Below are 27,336 nucleotides of genomic sequence, written 5' to 3' on the forward strand. Positions count from 1 at the left end.
AAAAAAGAAGAAGAGTATATAAAACGGTGAAGCGGGAGAGCTTGTATGTATGACCCATGGGTGTGGACTTGGGGGGGGATTTCTGGGGAAGGGATGGTGCTGGGTGGAGGGGAGCAAAGGGGAAATAATTGGAACTATTTTAACAATATAATCAATAAAATATACTTAATAAAGAAATTATATTTTAAAACTATTGATTTAAAACATTTCACTTTATTATAGTAGTTATGTGAATAAACAATTTCTACCTAATTACTACAAAAAAGAAATATCTGCTGTCAGGTCTTTTTTTTTTATGATAGTGAAAATATACTCTATTTTAATACAATAGCTGGCAGAAATATACTGGCTCCAGAGACAAAAGAAAATACAAGCATTCTATAATAATCTTTTATTTGTCTTTTCAAGTAAGTCTAAAGAAAATACTCCAATTATGTTCAACATTATGACTTAGGGAGTTGAAATTTTTTTACGATAAAAATATAACTTTGACAGCCCCCATTTTTGATAATTTGTAAAGAATGGAATAAAAAATCCCATATAGTATATCAATAACAAATGTTCCCCTCTTTGAATCAAATACAATTATAAGCAGTGTAAGAAATTGGTTAATCAATAAATTTGATAAAATATTTATCAAAATGTTCACAAAAAATACCTTTTTATTTCTTATTTTTACCTTACAGATATTTTCTAAATGGATATTTTAAATGCACAGAAATAAAAAGCTAACTACATGCAACTCTGTAAAGATTCAAAACTCATCAGAAGTAAATCTGCCTAAATTAGAGTTGACCAACTTAGGGTAAGAATAAATGTCAGAAATCTCTTAATCATATACCATTGCTCAAGGGTTTCAAGATAAGTTGTTTAAGACAAAGTTACCAAGAATTAAAATCTTAAGATGAATTTTATCATAAATCATTGATTCTAGTAAAAGGTAACATAACTGTATACAAAAATCTGCATTTACACTTTTTATAAAGAAGCCATCAACTGAAACAGCAGAGAGCTTTCCAACTGTTGAACATGAAACTTCTCAGAATCCCTTGGGAAACAGGAAAAGCTTCCATTCAGAATCTAACCTCCGTGTTGGCTTCAATGAAGGAGCAAATGTTCCAGTAGTTGCAGAAATAATATCAGATGATTCCCATTATGTCAACCCACACACTACAGAATTTCTTTTATTCCCAAATCTCCTAAGATATTAAGTTATGAACTTTCTATAAATATAAGATGGGTTAGAAAACCACTTGCTGGGACCATCCTATTTTCTGGCTTTCGTCCATGTGCCAATCTCAATTTCATCTAACTTCCCTGATAAAGTAATATGGTCTTTCTACACACACACACACACACATACACACACACACAAAATGATTTTGCTTGCCTTCATCAAAATCCTAACTGACCTACCTTCCTTGGACATTAAGAAGGACAGGCAAGGAAATCAAGGGATAAATTTTTTTTTAAGATAGAGACTAAATATTCAAAATGCTTCACAAAGGAGTTTCAGAATGTGTTTTTCATCACTCTCTTTTAAGGAATGTTGCTCGTTCCTCATTAGCCCTCTACTCTGCACTGCTTAGTCCACCATTCACTGGAGAGAAGAGACAACCTTCTTCTGAATCCTGTTCATGCTTTAAGCTATGAGGCAAGGTTCACCATCACCTGAATGCCAAGTTACCACTATTTAAAAATAGAGGAAAAGTGACGATGGTTATCTGTGTACTGGTGCAGATGTGACATTTTTCACCCACTGAAGCTACTGCTATGGTATTTTGCAATAGACAACCTGATAGTGCTTCTTCCTGGAACCAGATAAATCAGATCCAATATTTAACTGTAAAAAGGTGTGTGCTCAAACTTTTGATGAGCAATAAAGAGTTTTAGGAAAGGTGAAGCAAATCTCCCTGAACCAAATGGATACAATATGGAGCTTTTCTTATCTCTCTGAACTAAGCTAATTACTCACAGGTTATAAAACGCAGTATGCTCATAAAAATCAGGCTGCTTCCATAAAGTCAGTGCTTGCTGTCAGCATATCCAAGGGAGGAAATCATTGCCATTTCAAAACAAAATACTTAAAATTTACAAAAAACAACCTATGAGAAATAGCCCTTCTTAAATAAGTTAGGGATAAAAAATTACCAAAAGTATATTACAGTCACACCCCCTGGCTGGTTCGGCTCAGTGGATTGAGCGTCGGCCTGCGAGCTAAGTGTCGCTGGTTCGATCTTCCAGTCAGGGCACATCAGAGAAGGAAAACTCTGATTTCAAAAACCTCCGCTGCCTTGCGGCATACCTCTTCAGGGGAAAGGCTAAGGGAGTAAACCCCGACAGAAAATCCGGAGCCGGAGTCCCTAAGGCGGTTTGACGTTGTAGTCAACACCGGCAACTCCTGCGGCGCACCTGAAGCCAAGCTGTATTGACTCCGTCTTTCCCTTGGACCCTTCAGCTGCGAAGAGAGGGGGGGGTCTGCTGCATGGGCAACAGCAGACCCTCCATATCACCCTGCCCAGGCTCTGTAGCTTCAGCTTCACTGGAGAGGACACTCCAGCGTCATTGCAAGATGTTGATTCAACACGAGAGGAGACAGATACCGTGTCACTCCCGAGTCGGACTGCACAGCCATTCTCGGGGGTGCAGATAGACTCTTAAGAAGCTACACCATCGTCTCTCGAGACGGACGGCTGCCGACGATTACAGTCACAACCCCATCTTTAGAGCAGTCCTTAAAAAAGTCTAATTTTATTTTAAAAAATGAACAAATATACAGCAAGCTTTTGTTTTACTTTCACCAAGTTCATCCTCCCTTGTTAGAGTGCAAATAATTTCTGGGTCAGAGCTTCAATTTAAAAACAAACAAACAAACATGCAGAGCTCTATTCCTCAGTATGGCTGCAGAAAAATTTAATTAAAGGGAACAAAATGACTGACATTAGGCAAAACTGCAGTAAATATGTACTCACCATAACAACTACAGTTTAGTCCCAAAGGAGTGAGCCATCCTCTACTCAAAGTCTAACAGTAAATGAGGGTGGAATGGAAAAGCTGCTAATCTCTGTGCTATCTTATTTTTAATACAGGGTGCATAATGCAGTCTTTACATTACCCACATTAAATATACTTTAGAAACAAAATTCTTCTTGATATTTTGACAAACCCACCCTATGTTCCTTAGGTTAATTTCTGTGTTAATTTTTACCTTACTAATCATTGTACTGCTACAGCTACATCAACTAAATATCAGTATTTGTAGTGTTGCTCGGAAGATACACAGACAGTAAAATCTATGTTTACCTAAAAAGGAGCCTTTTAAAATAAAGGAAGAAAGCAATAATGTTCCAAATGAATGACACTGGGCAAAATGCAAATAGCAAACACCACATTCAGACAGAGTATCAGGTGCCCATTAATTTATCTTGTATAGATAAAATTCTTGAGAAAAATTGAGAATATTATCCCTCCCGCTAAACTTTTAGCTTCTAGATAGTGTCGGATGTTATAAGTGGTATAATGGATAGATGCTTTTAGGAAAAGTAAAAACCCATGTACAAAGTAAAATATCAAAATCTGTAGTGACATCGGTAGAAGGCTCTCTTCTCTGGTGATAACACCCTTTAATACATATTCAGGATAGACTAAACTGAAACAGAGTACAGTATTTTGATACAGTATCAATCTTTTCATATACTTTTACTAAATATTATAAAATTCCAAAAATACATAAATATTCCTTGTACCATGCATTATGCACCAGTTTGGGGCTGACTGATGAGGCCATGGTTACTATTTTAACAGTTAACTATTGCACCTCAGAAGTCCTGCTGTCTATACACAGTAAATGGGCACAATGGTGAGGGCTCGAGAGAATGGCAAACTGCCTCTAAAGTAAAAAGTTTGTGGTGAAGTGTCTCTAAATTAGAAGAGAAGGGGATATGAGGTAGGGGAGGTAGGCAGGGTAAAAAAAATTTTAATAATACTGCTTAGGAGTGTATATTTAAAGAGAGCTACTATAGCTTATCTACCCTTTATCCTAGTCTTGAATAACTGCCATGTTCATGCAAAATAAAATTTCTACTTTATAGGAAGAGACTCAGTCTGTTAGGAAAAGCATATTCTTAATCAGGAAAAGATGTGAAGACTTCTCTCTCATAGATGCTATTTTACTTGGTAAGTCTTTTGGCTATGTCACTATATGCTATTTCAACCTTCCTATCGCTGGGACAGGTATTAGTGAACTCGTCCCTAATGTAAGCATTCATTAAGTATCCCCAGATGCCACTCATCCTTTTTGGAATATCAAAGTTGTGGTATTTTTTTGGCCACCACCTTGACAAAGTGCAATTTGGGCAACAGGTTGCAATCAGCCAATGTCATTTTATTGCCATCCAGAAACTTACGTGAGGAAAACTTAATGTCCTCCATACTATTCTCATCAATTTCATCAGGGAGGGGAGAATTCAGATAGTCATCCAGTTTCTGCAGTGTTTTCAAGAGACCTCTCTCCGATGCTTCATTAGCCTCTGGCCTTGAATTCTTAATATATGCAGAGAATTTGGCAAAGATGTCCATTCCAGCAGTATTTGATTTTGGGTGTTTTGGTGAAAGCTTTAAGTACTTGGGAGGGCATAAGACTTCTTCAAGAAATTCTTCAATCTTATTTACATCTGTTTTGACTTCATTGTTGAAAGTTATAAATGGTGGGTGGGTCCCGGAAGCCAAGTCCTGCAGGGCTACAGGCTTCCTTTTCAGGTCAACAGTTGTGACACTAAATACAACTCTTTTGAGCCAAAGAATCATGAAGAGCCTCTGGGAAAAGGAGCAGTTTCCTATGCTTTCACCATCACTGCCAGCCTTGATGAAGAGCTCAATGATGGGCTCTTTGTCTTCCTCCTTCAGCCCATTCAGCAGCATCGACAAGCCATGGCCAGCTCGGTGATCTCTGCGGACACTGGTAGTGGCGGATGCTTCTGGTCCGGGGTTGCTCTGGAGTGGCCTCCCGCTGCGCTGTGCCTTCCAGGACAGTGCCTGCATAGAGCTCGCCTCAGTCTGGGACCTCAGCGCCACCCCACACCTCCAGCACAACTCTGGGGCTGCCCCAGCAGGAGCTGCTTCAAACCACTGGGCAGGACCCAGGGGCGGGGTCTCCCAGGTCTTTAAGCATTTGTATAACCAAAGCTCTGAACTGTACCTCCAGAAAGATATCCTATCTGCTGCTTTGTTAGATTAGATACTTGCTGTCTGGTCAGATGTGTCACCAGGATCTCTATCATGATGTGTGCCATCCTGACCATTTTGTGTTTACCTTTGCTTCCTGGGTGAGGCTGTCACAACTCCTACGCTATAGGGGCGGAGCCCCATGCACTCATCACAACTAGGTGACCCTTCTCACCATGCTGTGGCATTTTCTGTGTGAGTGGTGGTCCAAGATGGATTCTTGCCATTCACTCTCTGCTTAGAGACCAGGAGCCTCTTCCTCCATCCCCACCCCTTCCAGGCATCACAGCCCAAGGCAATGGGGGCTGCCTTCCCTGGCATTGGAATTGCAAGCTGAAGGGTCTAGTCTGTAGCCAAGGGTGCTCCCCAGGCACTTCTCACCTCCCCTTAAATATGGGTGTTTGTGTTTACCGTCATCCTGCCGCCATCACTGCTGCTGCCACTGCCGCCAGCACAGCTTGACTTCTCCACCCCAGCTTCGCCCCTCCTACACATCTGGATGAGTACCACTTCTTTATAAATTAATCTGTTGGACTTCCATTTATTTTCTGAAGCTTCTGGTTATTTCTAGTTTTGCAGGAGTTGTATTCCTTCTTAGTTGTGGGGGGAGATGGAGCGTGTCGTTCTAGGCATCCATCTTGGCCAGAAGTCTCCTGTGTGTAAAAAAATTCACAAATTTTGATGTTTTTTAAATGCATGCTGATATGGAAGCTGTCACAATACAATCTAACAAAAGTGTTTTGATTGAAATTAAAGACAACTGAGGACTACAAGAGCCATCTTACAGAAAAAAAAAAAAACTTTTGGCCAACCCAATATGTAATTTCACTTATAGGAAGTGCTAGAAACTCAAATCTAATTTATAGTGACAGAAAGCAGATTCTGTCTCTTTGCTTGGGGATAAAAGAAGCAAGAAGGAAGGTCTACAAAGAGGCATATGAAAAGTTCTAGGTTTTGTTGACATCTGTGTCTTGATTATGGCAAATGGTGTCCCAGGAGTGAGTATTTCAAAGCTTATCAAATAGTATACTTTAAATAAGTGTTTATTGCATGTCACACCTCAATACAACTATTTAATATTTTTTAATTTCTTTTTTATTGTTTTTCTATTACAGTTGTCCCATTTCCCTCCCTTTTTTCTCCCTTGTTCCACCCCCTCCCCCCTCTCCCACAGTCCAACCCCATTTAGTTGTCCATGTCCATGTGTCATTTACATTAGATCCTTGACTAGATCCCTCTCCACTCCCCTCTGGTCACTGTCAGTCTGTTCCCTGTTTACATGTCTGGTTCTATTTTGCTCATTTGTTCATTTTGTTCATTGTATTTCTGTATTAGGTGAGATCATATGATATTTATCTTTTGCTGCCTGGCTTATTTCACTTAGCATAATACTCTCAAGTTCCATCAATGCTGTAGCAAAATGTAGGTGTTCTTTCTTTCTGCTGTATAATATTCCATTGTGTAAACATACCACAGTTTTTTGATCCACTCATCCAATGATGGGCACTTAGGCTGTTTCCAGCACTTGGTTATTGAAAATAGTGTTGCTATTAACATAGGGGTGCATAGGTTCTTTTGAATTGGTGTTTCAGTGTTCTTTGGGTATAATCCTAGCAATGGAATGCTGGTTCAAAAGGCTGTTCCATTTTTAGTTTTTTTGAGGCAATTCCTTACTATTTTCCATAGTGGCTGCACCAGTCTGCATTCCCACCAACAGTGCACTATGATTCCCTCTTCTCCGCATCCTTGCCAGCATTCGTTGTTTGTTGATTTGTTAATGATGGCCATTCTGACCAGTGTGAAGTGGTATCTCATTGTGGTTTTAATGTGTATCTCTCTGATGACTAGTGATGTTAAGCATTCTTTCATGTGCCTATTGGGTCCTCTGCATATCCTCCTTGGTGAAGTGTCTGTCCAGGTCCTTTGCCAATTTTAATTGGATTATCTGTCTTCTTGGCGTTGAGTTGTATAAGTTCTCTATATATTTTGGAGGTCAAACCCTTGTCTGAGGTATTATGGGCAAATATGTTTTCCAATACAGTTGGTTCCCTTTTCATCTTGCTGATGTTTTCTTTTACTGAGCAGAACCAATGGCACATTTCACAGACTTAGAACAAATATTTCAAAAATTCATATGGAGCCATATAAGACCCCGAATAGCCTCAGCAATCTTGAGAAAGAAAAACACAGTAAGAGGAATCACAATACCTGATATAAAACTATACTACAAGGCCACTGTAATAAAACAATCAAGTACTGACATAAGAAGAGAAATATAGACAAATGGAAGAGAATAAAGATCCCAGAAATAAACCGAAGTCTCCATGGTCAGTTAATATTTGACAAAGGGGGAAGGAGCATAAAATGGAGTAAAAATAGCTTCTTCAACAAATGGTGTGAGAGAACTGGACAGGGACATGCAAAAAAATGAAACTAGACCACCAAATTACACCATACACCCGAATAAACTCAAGATGGATAAAAGACTTAAATATAAGACATGACACCATAAAAGTCCTAGAAGAAAACATAGGCAGGAAATTTTCAGATATCCCACGTAGCAAGATTTTCACTGATATATCTCGTAGGGTAAGGGAAATAAAGGAAAGAATAACCAAATAGGACTGCATCAAACTATTTAATCTTTTTAAGAACCAATTTTCCTGTACAAAATAAGACATATTTTGCATTTGATTTAATCTTAGTTTCCAAAATAGCATTATAAAATATTCTTCATATAGCCTTTGTATATTTCTTATAAAGCTCATTTCTATATATTTTTGTATGAGTCATAAGTGAAATTACCCCTGGCTGGTTTGGCTCAGTGGATTGAGCGTCGGCCTGCGAGCTAAGTGTCGCTGGTTCGATCTTCCAGTCAGGGCACATCAGAGAAGGAAAACTCTGACTCCAAAAAACCTCCGCCGCCTTGCGGCATACCTCTTCAGGGGAAAGGCTAAGGGAGTAAACCCCGACAGAAAATCCGGAGCCGGAGTCCCTAAGGCTGTTTGACGTTGTAGTCAACACCGGCAACTCCTGCGGCGCACCTGAAACCAAGCTGTATTGACTCCGTCTTTCCCTTGGACCCTTCAGCTGCGAAGAGAGGGGGGGTCTGCTGCATGGGCAACAGCAGACCCTCCATATCACCCTGCCCAGGCTCTGTAGCTTCAGCTTCACTGGAGAGGACACTCCAGCGTCATCACAAGATGTCGATTCAACACGGGAGGAGACAGATACCGTGTCACTCCCGAGTCGGACTGCACAGCCATTCTCGGCGGTGCAGATAGACTCTTAAGAAGCTACACCATCGTCTCTCGAGACGGACGGCTGCCGACGACAGAAGTGAAATCTCTCTACTCCATTTTATGATTGGTTTTGATTTTTTTATAAGAAAACTTTTGATTTTTGCTATAACAAATTAATAAGGGTGAAATATTTTTTATCCATTCTTAATTCTTTATTTTGACTCATTTCTTATTGGACTTGACTTCATATTGCCAAGCAATTTTTAAAAGAGGATTCATAAGTAGTTTATTCCCTCAGTTATTTCATGTTTAAAATAACCTGCCTGTTGCTTTAGTTGGTAGATTGTGTATTGGCAATTTTTTATTCTCCCTTTCCCAGTGACTTTGGAAAGTTTTAATAAGAAAAGGATGAGTAGTCACTTAAAAAGAGAATTATAAAAATTAAGCAGAAAAAGGAGATAGTAATTTTAAAAAGCAAGTATATATTTAACATTTATTGGTTTCCAGATATTCATTTGATATTAAGTAACCATATCTATCTAATATCTATTGGGCCTAGACAGGCTTCACCAATAAGTTCACCAATAAGTTCAATAAGTTATTGAAGACCAGCCACATGCCAGGCAATAAAAAAAAAAGGTATAGATTAAAAGGAAACTGCTATTCCAGGCTCACGGTTCCAGCAGACACATGAAAGCAGTAAACAACATGGCATATTCTACAAATTATAAGCAGTTTTACAGTATATATAGTTAATTCACTTAATCCTCAAAACGACTCTATGGGAAGGTGTTATTACCCTTTCTTATTGTGGTAAGACCACTTAACTTTAGATTTACCCTCTTCATAAAATTTCAAGTATTTAATATAGCATTGTTAACCATTGGAACAATGTTGTACAGTAGATCTATAAGACATATTCATCTTGCATAACTGAAAATTTACATCCATTGCACAGCAACTCTCCATTCTCCTCTCCTCATAGTCACTGGGAACCTCCATCCTACTCTCTGCCTCTCTGAGTTTGACTATTTTAGATACCTCATATCTAAGTGGAATCATACAGTATTTGTCCTTCTATAATGGCTTATTTCACTTAGCATAATGTCTTCAGGATTAATCCATGTTGCTGCATATGGCAGGATTTTATTTTTCCACCATATATATCAAGTTTTGTTTACCCACTTATCCATAAATGAACATTTAGATTATTTCTACGTCTTGGCTGTTGTGAATAATGTTGCAATGTACATAGGGGTGCAAATATTACTTCAAGACTATGACTTTAATTTTTGGTTAAATACCCAGAAGTAGGATTACAGAATCTACTTCTAATTTTTTTTGAGGAATCTCCCTACTGTGTTCCATAATGGCTATACCATCTTATATTCCCACCAAGGATTTACAAGTCTTCCAATTTCTCCACATCAGCAATGCTTGTTATCTCTTGTTGTGTTTCTATGATAGCCATTGTAACAGGTGTGAGGTGATGTCATCATTATAGTTATGATTTGCATTTTGCTGTTTATTAGTGGTGTGGAGCACCTTCTCATATATCTGTTGTCCATTTGTTTTATTTTCTTTGAATAAATGTCTATTCAAGTCTTTTGCCCGTTTTTTAAAATCAGATTGTTTGTTTTCATGCTATTGAGCTGTAAAGAGTTTCTTATGGTTTTTTTTAATATTGCCCCTTATAAAAGATAAGATTTGCAAATACTTTCCACCATTTTATAGGTTGCCTTTTCACCTTATTAATTATTTCTCTTGTTGTATGAAAGCTTTTAAGTTAGATGTAGTCCCACTTTGTTTTTGTTTCTGTTACTGGTGCTTTTGGTGTTATATCCAAAAATCATTGCCAAGATCAATGTCATAAAGCTTTTTCTCTGTTTCATTTTAGTTTTACAAGTCTTTAACCCATCTTGAGTTGATTTCTGTATATGGTGTAATATAGTGGTCCAATTTTATACTTTTGTATGTGGATGTCTAGTTTTCCTAACACCATTTGTTAAAGAGAGTATCCTTTCCCCATTTTATATTTTTAGTATTCTTGTTGAAGATCAGTTGACCAAGCATGCACAGGTTTATTTCTGGACTTTATTTTGTTCTGTTGGTTTAAGTGTTTATCTTTATATCAGGACAACATTGTTTAAATTACCACAGTTTTGTAATATATTTTAAAATCAGAAACTGTGATGCCTCCAGCTTTGTTCTTCTTTCTCAAGATTGTTTTGGTTATTCAGGGTTCTTTGTAGTTTCATGTGAACTTTAGAATTGTCTTTTCTGTTTCTGTTTTTTAAAATACCCTTGGTATTTTGTTAGGAATTGCATTATGCCTGTAGGTTGTTTTGGGTAGTGTCCATATTTTAACAATATTAAGTCTTCTAATCTATGAATACAAGATATCTTTACATTTATGTACATCTTCCATAATTTCTTTCAACAATATTTTATAATTTTCAATGTATAAATTTTTACTTCCTTGGCTGAGTTTATACCTAAGAATTTTATTATTTTTGATGCTATTGTAAAAGAGATTGATTTCTTTATTTACTTTTCAGATAGTTTATTGTTTGTGTAAAAAATGCAATTGATTTATGTATGTTGATTTTAAGTCCTGCAACTGTACTATTATTATTTGCTCTAACAGTTTTTTGTGTAGGGAATTTTTAGGATTTTCTTCCTACAGTATCATGCAACTCTAGGCAGAAATAATTTTACTTCATTCTTTTCTATTTTAATGCCTTTTGTCTTTTCTTGCTTAATTTTTTTGGCTAGAATGCACAATACCATATTGAATAGAAGTAGTGAGAGTGGACATACTTGCCTTGTTCAGGATCTTAGAAAAAAATGTCTCAAACTTCCACCATTGAGTATTATGTTAGCTATGTGTTTTTCATATAGGACCTTTATTATGTTGCAGTAATTCTCTGTTCCTATTTTAGTGCAAGTTTTTATCATGAGAGTGTGTTAAATTCTATCAAATACTTTTTTTGGTATCTGTTAGAATGATCCCAATAGTTTTTAATGTTTGTTCTGTTAGTGTGGTGTAATCACATTAACTGATTTTTGTATGTTGAAACATACATTCATCACTGAGACAAATCACACTTGATCATGGTATATGATCATGTGTTGTTGAATTTGTTTTGTTATTTTGTTGAAGATTTTGCATGAGTGTCCGTCAAGGATATTGACTCTTTTGTTTCTTTGTTTGTTTGTTTTGTAGTATCTCTTGGGCTTTGGTTTAAGGGTAATACTGTCCTAATGAAATGAGATCGGAAGTTTTCCCTCATCTTTATTTTTTGGAAGTTTGAAAAGAGTGGTTGCTAATTCTTTTTAAAATGTTTTGTAGAATTCACCAGTGAAGCCACCTGGTCCTGAACTTTACTTTGTTAGGAGGTTTTGATTACTGACTGGACCCTCTGTGTATCCTTCTCAGAGAAGTGTTTGTTCAAGTCCTTTGCCCATTTTTTAAATTGGGTTGTCTGTCTTCTTGGTGTTGAGATGTGTAAGTTCTTTATATATTTTGGAGATCAATCCCTTGTCTGATGTATCCCATATATGTTTTCCCATGCTGTTTGTTCCCTTTTCATCTTGCTGATGTTTTATTTTGCTGAGCAGAAACTCTTTAGTTTAATGTAGTCCCATTTGTTTATTCTTTCCTTTATTTCTCTTGCTTTAAGGGATGTATCCGTGAAGATATTGTTACGTGGGATATCTGAAATTTTCCTGCCTATGTTTTTCTCTAGGACTTTTATGGTATCACGGCTTACATTTAAGTCTTTGATCCATTTTGAGTTTATTCTGGTGTATGGTGTAAATTGGTGGTCTAGTTTCATTTTTTTGCATGTCCATGTCCAGTTCTCCCAACACCAATTGTTGAAGAGGCTCTTCTCACTCCATTTTATGGTCCTTCCTCTTTTGTCAAATATTAATTGACCATATAGACTGGGGTTTTTTCTGGGCTCTCTATTCTGTTTCATTGATCTATATGTCTGTTCTTATGCCAGTACCAGACTATCTTGATCACAGTGGCTTTGTAGTATAGTTTGATGTCAGGTATTGTAATTTCTCCTGCTGTGTTCTTCTGTCTCAAGATTGCTTTGGCTATTCTAGGTCTTTTTTTTTGGTTCCATATACATTTTTGAAGTATTTGTTCTAGGTCTGTGAAATGTCACTGGTATTTTAATAGGGATTGTGTTGAATCTGTAACTTGCTTTGGGTAGTATGGACATTTTAATGATGTTGATTCTTCCCATCCACGAATGTGGTATTAATTAGCTTCCATTTATTTGCATCTTCCATAATTTCTTTCTTCAGTGTTATGTAGTTTTCTGAGTACAGGTCTTTTTAACTCTTTGGTTAAGTTTATTCCTAGGTACATTATTTTTTTGCTGTTATAGCAAATGGGATTTTTTTTTTTTTTTTTTTTTAGTTTCTATCTCTGATATTTTATTGTTGGTGTACAGAAATGCCTTTAATTTCTGAATATTGACTTCATACCCTGCTATTTTGCCAAATTCACTTATTAGGTTGAGTAGTTTTTTAGTGGGGGTCTATATAGGATTTTCTATGTACACTATCGTGTTATCTGCAAATAATGACAGTTTTACTCCCTCCTTTCCAATTTGGATGTCTTCTATTTTATTTTCTTGTCAGATTGCTGTGGCTAGAACTTCAAACACTATGTTGAATATGAGCAGAGAGAGTGGATATCTTTGTCTTGTTCCTGATCTCAGGGGGAATGCTTTCAGCTTTTGCCCATTGAGTATGATGTTGGCTTCAGGTTTCTCATATATAGCCTTAATTATGCTGTGGTATGCTCCCTCTATTCCCATTTTGCTGAGTGTTTTCATCATAAATGGGTGTTGTACTTTATCAAATGCTTTTTCTGCATCTATTGATATGATCATGTGGTTTTTGTCTTTCATTTTGCTTATATGGTGTATTACACTTATTGATTTTCAAATATTAAACCATCCTTGCATCCACAGGATGAATCCCACTTGATCGTGGTGTATGATCTTTCTAATGTGTTGCTGGATCCTGTTTGCCATTATTTTGTTGAGAATTTCAACATCTATGTTCATCAGATATATTGGCCTGTACTTTTTTTTGTTGTTGTTGTGTCTTGACCTGGTTTTGGAATTATGGTAATACTTGCTTCATAGAAAGAGTTTGGGAGCTTTCCCTCTGCTTGAATTTTTGGAATAGTCTGAGAAGGATAGGCGTTAGTTCTTCCCTAAATGTTTTGTAAAATTCGCCTGTGAAGCCATGTGATCCAGGGCTTTTGTGTGCCAGGAGTTTTTTGATTACTGTTTCAATTTTACTCTTTGTTATCAGTTTGTTCACGCTTTCTAATTCTTCTTGCTTCAGTTTTGGAAGACAGTATGTTTCTAGAAATTTGTCCATTTCATCTAGGTTGTCATGTTTTCTGCAATAGAGTTGTTTGTTGTAATCTCTTACAATCCTTTGTATTGTTGTGATATCAGTTGTTATTTGTCCTCTTTTGTTTCTGCTTTTTTTTATTTGGGTCCTCTCTCTTTTTTTCTTGATGAGCCTGGTTAAAAGCTTGTCAATTTTGTTTATCTTTTCAAAGAACCATCTTCTACTTTTGTTGACCTTTTGAATTGTTTGTTTAGTCTCTATGTCACTTAATTCTGCTCTGATCTTGATGATTTCATTCTTTCTACTCGCCCTGGGCTTTGTTTGTTGTTGTTGTTGTTCTAGTTCTTATAGCTGTAGGGTTAAGTTTTTATTTGAGATTTTTATATCTTTTTCATGTAGGCCTGTATTGCTATGAACTTTCCTTTCAGGACTGCTTTTGCTGTGTTCCATAATTTTTGGGCTGTTGTGTGTTCATTATCATTAGTTTGCAGAAACCTCTTGATTTCATTGTTAACCCATTCATTATTTAATATAATGTTATTAATTTTCCATGAGTTTGAATGTTTTTGAGTTTTTTCCTTGAGGTTGATTTCTAGTTTCAAGGCATGTGGTCTGAAAAGATGCTTGGTATAATTTCAGTTTTCTTGAATTTGTTGAGGCTTGTTTTGTGTCCTACCATGTGGTCTATCTTTGAAAATGTTCCATTTGCATTAAAAAGGAATGTATATTTTGCTTCTTTGGTGTGAAAAGTTCTATATATATTAATTAAGTCCATTTGATCTAGAGTGTTGTTCAATGCCTCAATATCCTTGGTGTTTCTTTGCTTCAAAGATCTGTCTGTTGTTGATAAAGGGTGTTTAAGTCCCCTACTATGAGTGTGTTGCTGTTGATATTCTTGTAGTCTTCTAGTATTTTCCTTATATATTTGGGTGCACCTATGTTGGGTGCATATATGTTTACCAGGATTATATCTTCTTGATGGATTGTTCCCTTAAGTAGTATGAAATGACCTTCTTTGTCTATTTTTATAGGTTTTGCTGTGAAATCTTTTTTGTCTGATATAAGTATTGCTACCCCAGCTTTTTTTAACTATCCATTTGCTTGGAATACTTTTTTCCATTCCTTCAATTTCAGTCTGTGTAAATCTTTTGTTTGAGGTCTGTCTCTTGTAGACAGCATATATGTGGGTCATGTTTTCATATCTATTCTGCTACCCTATGTCTTTTGATTGGAGCATTTAATCCATTTACATTTATGGTTATTATTGACAAGTATTTATTCATTTCAGTTTGTACCTGTGTTTCTCTCCCTCTCTCTTTTTCTACTTTTTCTTAAAACATTCCCTTTAGCATCTCTTGCAATGCTGGTTTGGTGGAGATGTATTATTTTAGTCTTCTTTTGTCTGGGAAACTTCGTATTTCACTTCCATTTTGAAAGAGAGCCTTGCTAGTAGAGTAGTCTTGGTTGTAGGCCTTTGTTTTTCATTGCTTGAAATACTTTTTGCCATTCCCCTCTGGCTTATAGTGTTTTTGTTGAGAAATCAATTGATAATGTTATTGGAGTTCCTGTGTATGTTATTTGCTGCTTCTCTCTTGCTGCCTTTAGGATTCTCTCTTTGTCTTTGAATGTTGCCACTTTAATTACGATATGCCGTCGAGTGGGCCTTTTTGGGTTCATCTTCATTGGAACCCTCTGTGCTTCCTGGACTTGCATAACTTTTCTCTCATCAAGTTAGGAAAGTTTTCTGTCATTACTTTTTCAATCAGTTTTTCTATCCCATGCTCCTCTTCTTCTCCTTCTTGTATCCCTGTGATATGATTTTTTTTTCATTTCATGTTGTCCTGCAGTTCTCTTAAACCCTCTTCATTCTTTTAAAATCTTTTTTCATTTTGTTGTATTGTCTGGGATTTTTTTCCTACATTGTCCTCTAACTCACTGATCCAATCCTCTGCTTCATTTAGCCTGCTTTTGATTGATTCTACTGTGTTCTTAACTTCAGAAATTGTATTCTTCATTTCTTCCTGGTTCTTATTGATAGTTTCTATGTCCTTTTTTATGCTGGTGTAGTTCTCTATAAGTTCCTTGTAGTTTCCCTGGAGTTCTTTGTAATACCCCTGGAGTTCATTGTAGTTTTCTCTGAGTTTGTCAAGTTCATTGAGCTCCCTTATAACCATTGTTTTGAATTTCATATCTGATAGTTTGCTTACCTCTGTTTCATCTAGCTATCTTTCTGGGGATTCCTCTTTTCCTTTCATTGGGAGGTTGTTTCTGTGTCTCCCCATGTTGGATGCTTCTTGTTTGTTTTTGTATCTTAGATTTGTCTGCTTTGTTTTCCCGCCTTCATGGTATGAGATTCTGTATAGCAGACCTGGGGGATTTAGTGGTGCAGTCTCTTCGATCTCCTGAGTTTGATACTTTTGGGATGCCCTTCATGCCATTTGTTTAAGTTGTCTGGTTGTATTTAAGTTACTCTTTGGTAGAACCTTCCCTCTGGCTAGTTGATCTAGAGTCACCCTGCCCATCTTGTCTTGAGTTCTTTTGTGAATATGGTGCTAAAATATAAACACACAACCCAGGCAAGAAACCCACACCCTCAAAAATATCCCCCACCCACAGTCACACTATCAACAGCAAATAAGCCAGTATTAATATAGATGTAGAAAGGTTAAGACTATTATACTATATGAAAACAGATAAGAGTTGTTTTAACAGAAAGAAATGTGATTTTTGGTAGGGAAGATGGTTGAATAATAATAGTAGCAAGTAGGGTCAAGTCTGTGCAAGACAGTAAGTAATATTTACATTTTATGTTGAAAAAGGGAAGGAAGAATGCAGAATGAAGTGAGAAAGTGGAAGTGTATAGTATTAGGTTTATATAGCAGTTATGTGCTATATATTTAGTGCCAGAGGGAGAATAAACAAAACAGAGAAACAATAAAAAATTAAAGAAGAAGAATAGGAGGGAGAGAAGGTAGGAAACAGATTAAAGAAAGAATTTTGCTCAGTACAACCTTTGGGCACTGTCTTCTTTTTCTGGATCCTCCCCTGTAAAATTCCATGGGCTTTAAATCTCCTTTTCTGGCTGGCTGGCTATGAAAAGATCTAGCTGGATTCCGAGGCTGCTATTCTCTCACTCGTGGGTCTGCAGCAGCTCTCTGCTGTGAACCGCACTTAGTTGAGTCCCACCCCACCCCCTGGGTCCTTTGACACCCTCCAGCTCTCCTCAGGATTGTCTAGCAACACTGTTCTACTGGTGATCCAGTGCCCATGCCCATAGTATCTGCCCAGCCTTGGGTCCTGTCTCCACTCCTCCTCCAAAAAAGTCTCTGTGTTGCCTTCAAGCTGCAGCACCGGCTTGCATCCCTGCCTGGCAGAACCTTGTTGTGTGCTTGCATGTGCCGCTTGCCTGCCTGGGGTCCCTACCGAGTCTGAGGTTCCATCATAGCTTTCCCATATGGGCCCCTGTCCCTTGCTCAGTTCTGCTTTTTTGTTTGGTGTGAGCTCCTGGGGTGCAGGGTTTCCAGCCCAGGGTTGCCAACAAAGGGAGTCCCCATCTAGACTCAGTTCATACAGTTTCTCACAGTCTGGGCTGTTCACTGTCTTCCCACGTCTCCAGCTGTTTCAACCAATCCTTCTTGCTGACTCCCTGTGGGACCTTGCTGGTCAGGGCACCTATGGCAGGGGGAGGTTTCCAAGCAGATCATGGCTAATGAGCCAGTCAGCAGCTGCCCCTTTCAGGTGCGGTGCAGCAGAGCCACCGGGCTGGGAAGCCCAGTGACTTCCCTTGAGCTCGGGCTGAGCTCTGCTCTCTTTCATGCTGTTCCCACACTCCCTCTCCTGTTCACCCTATCTGAAATCTGCACTCTCTCACTCCACTATGTGTTTGTACTCCAAGTCCTTCCACAATGGGAGCAAGCAGACAACACTGCTACCTACTCCGCCGCCATCTTCTTCCTGTCTTTCTTCTTTTTTAATGTGGGTGTTTGTTAGTATAAACTCTTTTGGTACTGCTTTTGTTGCATACCATAAAAATTGGTGTATTGTGTTTTCAATTTTGTTTGTCTCAAGATATGTTCTAATTCTTCTTTCAATTTTTTGATGCATTAGTTGTATTGTTTGACTTCCACATATTTGTAAATTTTGCATGTTCTTTTTGCTATTATATCTAGTTTCATTCCGTTGTGGTTTGAAAAGATATTAGGTATTATTTCAATGTTCTTAAATTTGTTAAAGCTTATTTTGTGACCCAGAATGTGATCTATCCTTGAAAATGTTACATGTGTTTTTCAGAAGAATCTGTATTCTGTTGTCATTGGGTGGATTGTTCTGAATATACCTGCTAGGGTCATTTGACATATAGTGTCTCTAAAATTTTTTTTTATTTCGATTTTTAAAATTTTTTTCTTTTTGAATTTTTTTTCTTTGATATGTAGTGTTTTTTCAGTCTGCTATTTCTTAACGATTTTTTGTCAAGATGTTCTGTTATTGAAAGTGAAGTATTAAAGTCTTCTACCATTTTTGTATTGCTGAATATTTCTCTCTTCAGTTTTGTTAATGTTTGTTTTATGTATGTAGGGGCTCTGGTGTTTGGTGGATATATAATTGTTATAACTTCTTGGTCCTTTTATTTTTATATGATATCCTTGTTCATCTTTTGTGAGCTTTTAACTTAAAGTCTATTAAGTTCAATATAAGTATGAACTACCCTTGCTCTCTTTGGTTATATTTGCATGGAATATCTTTTTCAATCTTTTTATTTCCAACTCAAGTGTGTTCTGAAATCTAAAGTGAGTCTCTTGTAAACAGCATAGTGTTGTGTTTTGTTTTTTGAATCCATCCTGTCCCTCCATGTATTTTAATTGAAAATTTTAATCCACTTATATTTAAAGTAATTATTAATAGAGAAGAACTTATTGCCAATTTGTAAATTACATTATATCCGTCTTATAGTTCTTTAGTCTCTCTCCTTTGCTGCCTTCTTTTGTATTTTGATTTTTTTGTAGTGATATGTTTTGAATACTTTCTTTTTCTTTTGTATATCTTCTCTGTGTATTTTCCTTGTGGTTACAATGTAGCTTACATGTAATGCCTCATAATTATAACAGCCTATTTTAAGCTGATAACTACTTAACTTCAATTGTATACAACTCTACAATTTTACTTCTCACATACATTTTGTATTATTGATTTTTTTATTTTGTGTATCCACTAACATATATTTATAGTTATAGTTATTTTAATACTTTTGTCTTTCAACTTTTATGCTAAAATTGTAAGTGGCTTGCACACCACCATTACAGTGCTACAATATTCTGTATTTGTCTGTATTTACCAAGCTTTCATATGCTTTCATGCTCCTATTTAGCATTATTTTATTTTGACTTGAAGAACTCCTTTAACATTTTTTGTAAGGCAGGTCTAGTGATGACAAACTCCTTCAGCTTTTGTTTGTCTGGGAAGGTCTTTAATTCTCATTTATACCTGATTAACAGTTTTGCTAGTCATTATTTTCTTGGTTGGCAATTTCTTTCAGTAGTTTGGAAACAACACTCCATTTCCTTCTGGTTTTCGAAGTTCCTGCTGAGAAATCTGCTGATAGTGCTAAGGTGGATGAGGGTTCCCCTGTATTTGACAAACCACTTTTCTCTTGCTGCTTTCAAGTTCTCTTTTTGTCTGATTTTTCACAATTTGATTGTAACATTTATCAGTGTGAATTCATTTAGACTCATCTCTTTTGAGGTCCATTGGGATTTTTGGAACTGGATGCTCATTTCTTTACCCAGATTGGAAGTTTCTGTCCATTATTTCTTTGAACAAGCTCACTGTTCTTTCTCCCTCTCTCTCTGTCATCTTTCTGGGATCCCTGTAATGGGTACATCGATCTGATTGATATAGTCCCATAGTCCCTTAAGCTTCATTCACTCTTTTTCATTCTTTTTCCTTATTGCTCCTATGACTGGATAATTTCAAAAAGCTTGTTTTCAAGTTCACTTTTTTTTCCTGCTTGATCTAATCTGCTTAATCTAATCTCTAGTGAATTTTTAAGATTAATTATTGTATTATTCAGCTCCATGATTTCTATTTGGTTCTTTTTAATATTTCATATATCTCTGTTGAAGTTTTCATTTTGTTTACACATTATTTATGACAGTTATTTTCAATTCTTTAAAAGGTAATTCATACATCACCATTTTGTTAGATCAGTTTCTGGAGCTTTGTCTTGTTCATTTGGAGAATGTTTCCTTGTTTCTTCATTTTCTTTGACTCTTTGTGTTGATATCTGCTCACTAAAAAAAAAAGTCACCTCTGCCAGTCTTCACAGACAGACCTCATATAGGGGAAGACCCTCACCGGTCAGTCTGGTAAGAGATTCCAGAGGCTTCTTAAAAGCCTCCTCTGCCTCTGCATCCTCTTTGGACTTGTGCTCTCAGCTACAGGGATTTTTCCAGTTTCCTTTTTCCTTCAGGAGTTCATAATCTCTTGCTCCCTCTGGTGTCTGTCAGCTATACAATGGATTTGCTGAAGCAAAGGCAAACCTCTACCTTTTTTTGTTTTGTTTTTGTTTTTGTTTTTTTCTCGGTAGTTTCCAGACATCTATAGTATGCCAGATCCCATCTACAGTCTGATACTTTTAAAAATAAGCCAGTCTCTGGCAGCCACCTGAAAAGTCTAAATGTTAGGGGTTAGTTTCAATCTTCTTTCCTTCCCCAGCAGTAAGCCGGGGGCTGAAAGCCTTGCCAATGATATAACTGAGTTGGTGCTGGGGTCTGGATGGTGATTGCATATTGGTCTAAATCTTCACTTTTGTTACTGTTAATCTTCAGGCATTTAAAGTATACTGGGCACATTGTGCTCCAAGACAGGTGAAACAGAAGCCATTCCTTCAGTCAGCCCCCATTCAATAAAAGCTGGAACAGTGGATACATAATCCAACTTTTTCTCTCCCCAGGGAGAAGCTGGGCTTTGGAGTTTTTTCTCCTGTTCACTCTGCACTGAGCTGGTGGGAGAGGATTATGTGTGAGTTTAAATCACTATCTTCGTTCTCAGTTCCTCAACCTGAGATTCTTTTCTGTCAGTACCAGGGGCAGTACCCCATCACCCCCACCCCCAAAAAATCTTTCTTCTCCAGGAACAGCTGGGTGTTTCCTTCCGATCATATAGTATTGAGAAGGGGAGGGGAATCATGGTGAGAAGGTGTCTCCAATTTGCCTACTGGCTTGTATGTGTCTAGTTTCATGCTCACCATATTTCTGAGAACTAACTGCTACCCTCATTAAAATACTCAAGACAAAAGCAAATTACACTTTCAAATGTATGTTTGATTTGTGTCCTCTTCTGCCATGAACCTCATCATTAAAGGCAGTAGTTCCCATTTTCTTCTAATATCAAAGTGAACTAATGCTATGAAATGCACACTGTTGCATTCTTTATCTATGTTTAACAGAGGAAAAAATTCTGTTTTGAACAGAATGTGTACAAGATAAATTTTGTTCCTAAACTGCAATAACAAGAAGCTTTAAACCAGACACTATAAAATAATTTTACAATGCCTTGGAAACAGCCCAAGACCATGGGTTCTTAAATAGTTTCTCCCTGGTAAATGGGGCTGCCGCCCTCTGCATGAACAATAAATCTATTCCCTTGATAATGCTAAAAAAATATCCACTGAAATGCATTTTAGTATGATTAAAAAAAAGTGAAAATATGTTCATATCTTTGAATTGTTTTTAATTAATTGTGGGAAAGTTCTCTTAAAGCTTTATATCTTACTTTCTACTCCACTGCAAACAGACTAATTGACTTGTCATTCCAGCATAGGACTTACCTGTCTTAGCCTCATAGATCTTCATACACTGTAAGTTTTTTCACCTATGAAGATATTATAACACTAGTATACAGTTGCTCTTTGGAGTATTTTACAAGTTTATTGTTTTATTTTTCAAAAACATTTAATGATTCTGCCTTGCCTATAGAGAATTCAGTTCAAACACTTCAGTATAATTTTTTTTTTACATTTATTAATTATTTTATTTTTATAGAGAGAGTAAGGAAGGGAGAAAGGGAGAGAAACATAGTTGTGTAAACCTACTCTTGCACATCCCCAGCTGGAGACTTGGCAACCCAGGTATGCCCTGATGGGGAATTGAACCGGTTACCTTGTGGTTTGCAGTCCTGCGCTCAATTCACTGAGCTATAGCGGCCATGGCCAGCTGATTTTCAAAAGTTTCTATAATTTGACCTCAATTCATTGTAAGCAATATAAACAAACCCTTAAAACTTAGAATTTAAGTACTTTTCATTTGCTTCCCCAATTATATTGAAACTAATTTGACTCTCAATATATGATAGTGGCAAGAAGTACAATTTCAGCCACTTAGGGACTCTCTCTTAACACTTTTTTGGATCACCAAAGAACTCTAGGCTCTTACATAGTCTCAAAAAAGTTCCTTTGGACATCTACTACCAAGTGGTCAAGAGACCTGGGGTCTTTTATACACTGCCACTGGGTTTATCATATTCTGCCACCCAGGATGGCCACCAAATGCTATTCTCTCTCTGTCCAGAACAAATGCTGAGTTTCCCTATTTCCTAGAACAGGCTGGTAGGGATTTTGAAGGTAAATGCTGCCTCTCTATGCCTCCATTTCTTCAAAGCCACAGCTGATTCAAAAAGTTTCTACTATAATTACCATCTTTTAGCCTAAGCATCCAATCCTTTTAGTTACAAGAGTACTGACAATTCTCCTCTGAGCCCTGCTGCCCCAAACACATTTAGGGTTTATCCATTTGGGACCCATATTACTGGAGGTCCATTCCAGGATAAATAGCCATCACAACTGTAGAGTCACTCGCTTTTTCAGTTTACAAACCAACAAAATTCATTCTACTCCTTTCTCAAATGAAGTTTTTTGTTTTTTGTTTTTTTACATTACAATTTTATTTTTTAAATGTATTTTATTGATTATATTATTACAATAGTTCCAACTTTCTCCCCTTTACTCCCCTCCACCCAGCATCTCCCTCCCCCAGCAATACCCCCCCCAAGTCCATACCCATGGTTCGTAAAAAATAACTATCCTTCCCTCTCAGATATTAAGACCCTTTGTAATCTTGTAGAGGACAATGGGCGAAGGTCTCAAGCTCTTCTAGCTGCTTCAAGCTGGACATGGTCATCATCCTACCTACCCTTGGGTCCAGAAATCCCTAATAATAGTGGGGGTGTGGAGGGGAGAGTGGCCTTCCCACATGGGGAAGGATCGTGCAGACTCCAGGTCAGTTGGCTGTCCCCAGACAACGGCGTGCTTGGTTTAACAGGCTGGCATCCTTGTTGTGTTCTAGGGGCAACAGATTTGGCAAAAAGGGTTAAAAGGCATCATTCAATCCATAACTACTAGTTGACAAAAGGCAGGGATTAATTTTTCAATGTTCCACATTAAGGGAACAAAAAAAGAAAAAAAGGGCTTCTTTGGAGGAAGGTGTGCTAGGCACATCTCACCTGTCCAAAACCCCTTTGCCAATTATACTTAGTTTGGGCTGAGGGAAATAGTTTAGGTTTCCCCCCTCTCAGACCTCTGGGTCCTTTCTGTCCAAGCCATTAGGATAGAAAAGAGAAACCAGTTTGAAAGTGAAGCCCACAGACCACCCCATTCTTCACCAACCCAGCCACTTAGTTCAGCCAAACCGTTGAGTCTCAGGAGGCAGCGCTGCAGAGAGGATTAAGTGAGGCTTATATATACAGACAATCACTCAGGTAATGTGGTCATAGGCTTATGCCCTTTGAAAACAGAAAACACATGTTAATTTATGTGACATAACCCACAAACAAATCTCTAAATCTGTAAGACTGTCTTATTGGGAAGACATCCAGTTGCAAGGCACTTGACATTCTACTTGCCTGCAACTTGAATATCTTTGATGATATCACAGACATGGTTTAATTTTCAAGTGAAACCATATTTTAAATGAAAAGAAACTTTAAAGATGGTTAGCTGCACTACTTTTTAGTCTACCACTGATCATTGTGATTTTCCTTGAATAATGATTTTTCTCCCTAAGATTACCCTCCTGGTCTTTAAAGGGACTACATTAAGTCCATTTTTAATTTATCCTGTTCATTTGCATAAACACAACAAGAGCAGCAAATGATCACTTATGATCTTTAGTTCTGCTTTGCTGGAACTTACCCAAGGAACATTTAGGGTGACCTTCAGTCTGCTCTTCAGGGCACAAAAGCTGGGCCACATACCTGGCATTCAGCCTTGCCTATACACACCTGTACTTTCCAAGTCTTTCTGGTTTTTCATTGTGCCTTAAGGTCCCTTCTAGCCATCTTTCAGGAAAACAACCTTCGTTCCTTCCCTGGAAAGATTGCTGTGGACCACACAACCAACCATGATACCAGGCCTTTTATCTTGCGGGCTTTTATTTCCTTTGAAAGTCATTCCCAGTTCCTCAGGGCTTTTTGGTAACAACCTGAGCCCAAGCATGTCTCCTTTATCAAATGAAGGTTTTGATTGCCTCTAATGGTGGGATGTAATGGAGGCAGATCTTAGAAACACAAATGTCCATTTGTCCTTTCAGGAGATGACTTGCCAATGAGTTATGTGACAAGAGAAAGAAGAAAAACACATATGCTTTTTCTTTTCAACTACTATATAGACAGTCTTAGCCAATGCAGTAAAGCAAGAATAATAAATGAAAAGTCTACACATTTGAAAAAAGAAATAAAGCCATCTTTATTTACAAAAGATATAATTATCTATAAACAAAATCTCAAAAAATAACCTAAAAAGAAAAACCCTACTAAAACTAATAAGTAAAATTACAAAGCCGCAGGATACAAGATTAATTTTAAGGCAATTATAGTTCTATAAACTAGCAACAATTAGAAATTCAAATTTAAAATATAGTAATATTTATAAAACATCAGAAAACATAGAATATTTAAGGATAAATCTAACAAAATATGTGAAACATTTAAGTACTAAAAAATTAAAAATACTGATGAGAGAAGTCAAAGAAGACTTAAATAAATGTAGAAATATATTCATGGACTGGAAGATCAATATTGGTAGAATGTTGATTCTCCCCAAATCGATTTATAGATTTCACACAACCTCAATGAAATTTCCCAACTGGATGCTACAATTTATACCGAAAAAGCAAAAGACCTAGAGTAAGTAGAACAAAGATGAAGGACTCGTACTACCAAAATTCAACACCATAATTCAAAGACAGTGTGATATTGGTTCATTTTAGATCATTTGAACAGAATGGAAAGTCCAAAAACAGACCCCCACACATATAGCACTGGGGAACAATTTTTAACAATATTTCTGTTGTGTTCGATTTTTCAGCTGTTTTAGACTTAAACGGGAATGCTGATTTCAAATCTGCAGGTGTTTTTCTTCTATCACATCAAGTTTTTCTCCATAGCTTATCTTAATGCAACCACTCTAGGCTGGATTGAACCTGGATAGAGGGAAGCACTAGTGCTCTCCCATTGGCTGAATGCAAACCTCCCTTGAGTGGGGAGTGGTGGGGGATGACCTTGGAGACCAGAGACAGGTTCATACTTGTCTAGGCTATTCAGTTATACATGAGACAGTGTGGTGAGAGGTTGTGTGCCGCTCTATATAGTGAATCATATTCCGAAGTGTAGTCTGAGTTCTTGTCTGTATACAAGGAGTTAGCAGAATTTATTTTTTTAGTAACATACATACTTATTTCCTTTCTTTCAGATGATGCCTCTGCTATTTCTTGTCGTAAGTGCCTAAACAACCCTGATTCATTTTGTTATATCTGAGACAGTTTCACCATTCCCAATCAAATGACAAACATCAGCACATTTGTCAGGCAAGCCTATTCTGCATATTTTAAAGTAAAATTTGGTGATCAAGATAAGTCTTGGGCCCCTCACACGGTGTGCAAGCAGTGTATCAAGAGTTTACGGATGTGGACAAAGGGAACACATGATCAATTGCCATTTGGTGTACCTATGGTTTGGCAAGAACCCAGAAATCATTCAAGTAACTGTTACTTTTGTATAGTGAAAATGTCAGGATATAACAAGAAAAATAAGTGTAAAATAGAGTATCCTAGTCTACCATCAGCTATACACCCAGTGTCTCATTCAGCTGAAATTCCAGTGCCAGTTTTCATTGAACTACCCTCTTTTGAAAAACAGGAGTATGGTGAAGAACTAAGTGACAGCAACAATGAAGATTTTGAAATTTAAGATGACTCAGTTCATAAAGGATTTGATCAGCATGAGTTAAATGATTTGGCACCAGATTCGGGACTATCCAAAAAGGCTTCAGAACTCCTAGCATCAAGACTACATGAGAAAAACTTGCTTGGAAAAGGAGCGAAGGTATCCTACTTTCAATCAAGAGAAAGTGTATTTCCACAGTACTTTAAAAGTGACTGTGGCTTTGTGTATTGCCATAACATACATGGTTTAATGGAAGAATTGGGAATGCCAATCTATAATGCAACTGAATGGAGACTGTTCATTGATATCTCAAGCAAAACTTCAAGTGTGTCCTCCTCCACTATGGCAATTTATTTGGTGCAGTTCCAATTGGCCGTTTAGTTTGTTTTCATGAAGTATATGAAGACATAAAGAGAGTTATTGATCTGTTACAATATCACAAGCACAGTTGGATCATCTATGTTGACCTTAAAATGGTCTGCTTCCTTCTTGGTAAGCAACATGGATATACCAAGTATACCTGTTTTCTGTGTATGTGGGACAGCAGAGCTTGTGAGAAGCATTGGATGGAGTTGAACTGGCCTCCAAGGTCTGATCTCAAACCTGGTGATCCAAACATTTACATGAGCCATCTGTTGACAGAAAGAACATTATATTCCCACCTCTGCACATAAAACTGGGTCTCATGAAGCATCAAGGTGCATTTTCTGCCTAGCCATCTTGCTTACTTCCCAGAAAAACTTTGGTCCAGTCAGTGAGTGTTGGTTAGGTGAAGATTTCTTAAATAGAACTGCATTAAATTGCTGTATTAAAAAGCAAAAATGAGGAAAGGATGAAGAATCCAAATGTAATGCCAGGACTATAAATTTTTGATATAGAGAAAATTAAACATTCATGTCAAGAAATCAAATAAGCAGCTTGACATATAAATTAACCTAGGTAAAAAACCCAAGTTAAATAAATATTTAATTTTATGTGTATGTATTATATTTAAAAAAAAAAAAACCATAGGAGTTGAGTATCAGGGAGTAGTAGCAGTTGCTACAAGAAAGTTTTGGGTGAAAATAAAGAAGTAAACAACAAAGCTTTCTCCAATGGAAATTCTTCAAAGCTTCACACTAGACGAGATGTGAAGCCCATAGTTCTTATCCAGAGGAGTAGGAAGGCCCCATAACTAGTCGCAGTGAATCCAACATAGGACAAACCACATACAGTTTCAACAGAGCTCTCTCTTCTTTACATTTGGAGGCCCTCAGACTCCACTTAGATG

At 37.2% G+C, this 27,336-nt stretch overlaps 1 pseudogene; it reads right to left on the reverse strand.

Moving 5' to 3' along the window:
• Window positions 1-4,169: 4,169 nt before the first annotated feature.
• LOC150004427 (chloride intracellular channel protein 4 pseudogene) lies at window positions 4,170-4,920 on the reverse strand (annotated as a pseudogene).
• Window positions 4,921-27,336: the final 22,416 nt, after the last annotated feature.

Source organism: Furipterus horrens, unplaced genomic scaffold (assembly GCF_987537825.1).
Source record: "Furipterus horrens unplaced genomic scaffold, mFurHor1.1.pri manual_scaffold_7, whole genome shotgun sequence".
Lineage (NCBI taxonomy): Eukaryota > Metazoa > Chordata > Mammalia > Chiroptera > Furipteridae > Furipterus > Furipterus horrens.